The sequence below is a fragment of the Panulirus ornatus genome, chromosome 11, assembly GCF_036320965.1.
Source record: "Panulirus ornatus isolate Po-2019 chromosome 11, ASM3632096v1, whole genome shotgun sequence".
Classification (NCBI taxonomy): domain Eukaryota; kingdom Metazoa; phylum Arthropoda; class Malacostraca; order Decapoda; family Palinuridae; genus Panulirus; species Panulirus ornatus.
In genome coordinates, this window is record NC_092234.1 from 42,040,037 (window position 1) to 42,046,127 (window position 6,091).

Consider the following 6,091-nt stretch of genomic DNA (forward strand, 5'->3'; position numbering starts at 1 on the left):
GAAGTGAATCATAGGGTGGGGGAGGGGGCGAAAATTCTGGGAGCCTTGAAGAATGTGTGGAAGTCGAGAACGTTATCTCGGAAAGCAAAAATGGTTATGTTTGAAGGAATAGTGGTTCCAACAATGTTGTATGGTTGCAAGGCGTGGACTATGGATAGAGTTGTGCGCAGGAGGATGGATGTGCTGGAAATGAGATGTTTGAGGACAATGTGTGGTGTGAGGTGGTTTGATCGAGTAAGTAACGTAAGGGTAAGAGAGATGTGTGGAAATAAAAAGAGCGTGGTTGAGAGAGCAGAAGAGGGTTTTGAAATGGTTTGGTCACATGGAGAGAATGAGTGAGGAAAGATTGACCAAGAGGATATATGTGTCGGAGGTGGAGGGAACGAGGAGAAGAGGGAGACCAAATTGGAGGTGGAAAGATGGAGTGAAAAAGATTTTGTGTGATCGGGGCCTGAACATGCAGGAGGGTGAAAGGAGGGCAAGGAATAGAGTGAATTGGAGCGATGTGGTATACCGGGGTTGACGTGCTGTCAGTGGATTGAATCAAGGCATGTGAAGCGTCTGGGGTAAACCATGGAAAGCTGTGTAGGTATGTATATTTGTGTGTGTGGACGTATGTATATACATGTGTATGGGGGGGGGGTTGGGCCATTTCTTTCATCTGTTTCCTTGCGCTACCTCGCAAACGCGGGAGACAGCGACAAAGTATAAAAAAAAAAAAATATATATATATATATATATATATATATATATATATATATATATATATATTTTTTTTTTTTCAATTTTCCAAAAGAAGGAACAGAGAATTGGGCCAGGTGAGGGTATTCCCTCAAAGGCCCAGTCCTCTGTTCTTAACGCTACCTCGCTAATGCGGGAAATGGCGAATAGTTTGAAAGAAAAGAAAAGAAAAAGATATACATAAATGCCCAAACACACATATACATATCCACATATACACATATTCATACACATACACAGACATGTATACCCTGCCCCACAGGAAACTGCATCGCTACCTCCTGTTCAGCGAGGTAGCGGCAGGACACACTCAGTCTTTAGCTATCATGTGTAATGCACTGAAACCACACCTCCCTATCCACATCCAGGCCCCACAGACCTTTCTGTGATTTACCCCAGATATTTCATATGCCCTGGTTCAGTCCATTGACAGCACATTCACCTCAGTATACCACATCATTCCAATTCACTATTCATTTGCAGGCATCTCCCCCTCCTGTATGTTCAGATCCCGATAGCTCAAAAATTTTTTCACTCCATCCTTCTGCCTCCAATTTGGTCTCCTGCTTCTCCTTGTTCCCTCTACCTCTGACACATATATCCTCTTTGTCAACCTTTCCTCACTCATTCGCTCCATATGTCCGAACCATTTCAACACACCCTCTTTTGCTCTCTCTTTATATTTTGTAGCCTTCATATATGGACACCTCAGCCTTCTTTAAGGTGTGTTCATACAGTACTGTTTCTATGATATCGTGTACAGTATGTGATATACATATTTTTGCCTTAATTCTCAAAGCTTCCACCACTCACTCTTACACAAACTGCCAATTTTTCAAGAACATCTCAGTATTAGTGCTTTCCCACAGCTACTTTGTAGCTAAACACAATATTTACATGTATTTTATTTATTTATTATACTTAACTGGTGTCTCCCACATTAGTGAGGTAGCGCAGGGAAACAGACGAGGAATGGCCCAACCCACCCACATACACATGTATATACATAAACACCCACACATGCACATATACATACATATACATACACAGACATATCCATATATACACAAGAACATATCCATACTTGCTGCCTTCATTCATTACCATCGCCACCCTGCCACACACGAAATAGCATCCCCCCATCCCTCTCTCTCTCTCTCTCTCTCTCTCTCTCTCCCTTCCAGCAAGGCAGTGCCAGAAACAGACAAAAAAGGCCACATTTATTCACACTCAGTCTCTAGCTGTCATGTGTAATGCACTGAAACCACAGCTCTTTCCACATCCAGTCCCCACAACTTTTTAGAGTAATATGGGCATTGAAAAATTTTACCTTGTTGCATATCTCAGTGTATGTAAGTTACGGGAATATGTGGTTTGCATGGTAAAGTTTCATTTAAAGAAGCACTATGGGAATGCATCCACTACATTAAGTGGGGAATGCCTCTTTATCCACAGCAATCCCCATAACACACCTCTCCAAACCCTATCATGCAATATTTCATCCATAAATGCCACATACATGTCACTTTCCTGTCTCCACATATTTCTCTCACATTCTTTGAAGCAGACACCAGGTCCACACACCCTCCACCTCTTCTGAAATGATTTTGCTTCTCAGTCAGGTGCTCTGTGCACTGCTCTGCAGTACATATTACCACATACAGTGTTTTTCAGAGCTTTATGCCTCTGTTAAGTTGAACCCTCATTTTCTGTTCCCTAAGCCTTTACATGCACTGTGTCAATACCCAGGCACCTCAACTTGGGTCATATGTATATCTACCCGACTATTCAATCATCAACACTGTCATTTTGATTTTTAAATAATTCAATTGCAGTCCATTCCACTCCTAACTCTCAAGGTTTTCATATGCAATTTGCATATAATCATATTTTACCATATGTAGTTTTCTTCTACTAATTGATTATGACCAGTTGTAGGTCATGAAAATTTCATATAAAATGTCTCACTCTTTTCCACATGCACAGACCATATCAGAAGTTTTACTTGTATGCATGGCATTGAGCCACATCTCCCTTCCACCCATCCCAGCTGATCCTATCATCCCATTTTCCCTTTAGTTGTGTACCTTGTTGTTTGCACTTGATGTTTATTTATTAAATGCAATTGTTTCTCCTTTATTTATCCTTATATTTTTGTATACACAGTAACTGAATAAATACGTTGCTTGTATGTAATTCTGCACATGATTGTTTTTAGCTGACAATGTAGAATTATCAAAACATATTAAAGGTAGAATACTCAGAATACTTTTGGTTAGTACTTATTATACTTACATAGATTATAATGCATTATGCCAAAAAGTGAACAGATTTCTTGAGCTAATCATAAATGAACGGGTGATCCTGAGACAGGTTGGGCTTTGAGTGAAAGGGCAGGGTGCATGCCTTTAGGACACAGAAAACTTAATCCTGCATGTGACTGTGAGTACCTTCTTTCTTCACACCATATGATTTACCATAACTTTCATTCCAAAAGACACTCATACCTGCCTCTCTATCATCTGACACATTTAGTCTCCTTCAAAATACTCACACCATCTATTTTGCATCTTTTGCTACCACTTCCCCACACACTCTCTTCTGTTGCCCCTGTTTGTTCATCTTGTTCTCCACACACCATTCATCTTCCAAAACATCGTATTCTTACTGAAGTTCGTTGATGCTTTGTCTCCCCATCTTTCATTTACCTTTTTTCCATCCTTGTCCAAAGTTTCTTTTGCATTACTCTGTACCGCTTTTGTTTCTTTTGAACATTTCTATTCGAGTTGCTTTATGGTGTCCTATTATGCATTTGCAACTTAATCTGAAAATCCTAAACTCATCCAAGGAGGGCAAGGCCTATAAATGACAGAGAATTTGGGGTTAAAGAAAAGGTTAAACATTTACAACCTAGAACAGATAAATAGAATATAGAGCTACACAGCCTTGAATTTTTTTCCAGCATGGCACAAACAGAAGCATGCCCCAACCATGTCCAATTTTAGATGAAAATTGAGACGTGTAACGAAAACAATGCACGAAGGGATGGTGGGAGGACAAAAAGTGTAATCATCCAAAGTAAAGTTAGAGGAAAATAAGATGTATAGAGTAGCCTTCAAGCTTGGGTACAGGGTGGATTCAAGTAAAAGTAAATAAATGGTGTTTGAAAAGGAAAAAGACAAAGTATGGATTTTGCAAAACCTTTTAGAGTGAAAGAAATGTACTTGACTGTTATGTACATATGGGGCCGAGGGTAGAGAGACTGGAAAAGGTGAAAGAATTTTTTAGGAGCTATCCTGGGTAAGTTTGGTAACATAGGAGAGAGCCATAAAGGGCAGAAAAATCATTAGGTCCCGTAATAGAATAATAAATGGTAGAGGTGTAAGTATGGAAGTGAAAAGGATTAAGGTGACAGCATTGTATTCCCGACCTTGACCTATGCAGCCAAACTATGGACATAGAATGAGTCACAGACGTTTAGAATCCAGGCTGTGGAAATGAGCTATTTGGGAGGAGCACGTGGTATGACCAGATGGAACAAAGAAAGAAATGAGGGGTGTATGAGAGTTGGCATGAGTAGGAATGCAGAGGCAATGAATCGTGGAGTGACGAAAATACTGTGAAGTGATTTGATAATGCGGAAAAAATTGCAAGAAGTGGAGTTTACAAGGAGAGTGTATGATAACGGGTTGGTTTGAAGACTACCTGAGACATGGGGAAATAGAGTACAGGAGGGAAAGAAATTGTGGAAGAATGCGTGGAATGGTGCATGTCAGTACAGGTATTAGAGGAGACTTGCCGTACCCACTAACCCGCTCCTTGATGAGAGTTTCCGGGGAGAACCCGGCAACAGATCTAGAAGAATAAGTAGCTTTGCATGAGAATCCAAGAATTTTTGGTAAGTACATATATACATAGTTATTCAAGATTGACATGAACTTATATATTGAGAAAAGAAAACTCCTGTTATTTATTCAATCTACTGACAGGTCCCATATACATAATTACGAAATTCCAGAAAATTCTGAAATCTGACAACTAGTTACCTAGCTTAGTTCAAGGTGATTAGGTGTGATGCCGTGGAATGTACATTTGGAAGGTCACTTTTTTAAATTTCTTATTTCTTGTACTCCAAGGTGACTAGAGGGTACAAATTCGCTCGTTAAGGGTGTGAACATATCAATGTAAATACACGCCAAGATATATCCAAATAAACCATACAAACAGCTAAATCATGAAGACTGTAAATCATCCTATATTACTTTTTGAAAGTTTCAATTTTACTTTCATTATATTAATTTACATCATGTCTCACGAACGGAGAACTGTTCCAACTGATGCATTGCTCTTCCTCACCCAAGGCTGTATGGAACTCAAAGGTATATACATATATATAGTAAAAGCAGTAGAGACATAACGTGTTGTATGGTTGGAATCAGAATAGACAGACTGAGGAATGATTATATGAGAGGAATATGTCGTGTTATGAAGTCAAAATACACCCAAATATATCTTGACCTACCGACCTACTTACACAATATAGAACCAACATTTCGAATTAGTTCAGTCATATATTGGAAGGCCTTACATTTTCATCGGTTCTTAACTGTATATTTCATTTTACACTGTTCCGTGCTCTGGTCCGTCTTACAGACTTACTCTTTAATGTCCATTCAATTTATTCTCTTCTATTTGCCCCTCTTTCTTTCCCTTGATCTTCACATACACGACTTATACCACCTGGTGGCCCACTGCACCACGTGGTCATGATGACCGTGTAGCCGCTGGCAACTCGAGGGGTTTGGGGTAGAGGGGGTATGCAAGTCTCCCCTCACCGCTCAGCCTGTCTTCCCCTATAACTAAAACCTTTCTTTTATATTGTTTCTAGTATTTCAATTTAAACCTGGGTTTGAAGGGGTCTTTTATTCATAAGTGATTTTATGATATTTTTTCTATATACATATATTTGTCTACCTAGACTTAGAGGAAACAATTCCGTGGTAATTTGAGGGAATGGTACAATAATTGGCTATGTATAGGTGAAGGCAAATCCAGAGTGTTCATCAAAAGATGAAATAGTGTTATGTTTTGTTTGGTATTGCAAAGACTTTTGTGGATGCTTTTGTTTATTAGTTGTTTACTTACTGCGTGGCCGCTCAGTGACATTTGTACATCTAATGTATATTGTTGGGAAATTAAGCACTAAGACATTCATATCATGATGTAGTGGACGAACATACGAACAATCTTCTTTGGTTTAAATATATATACATACATTGCATTGATATATTGAACCATAAGAGGAATTGAATAATTTCACAAGACACGATGTCTTATACTTGCTTGAAAT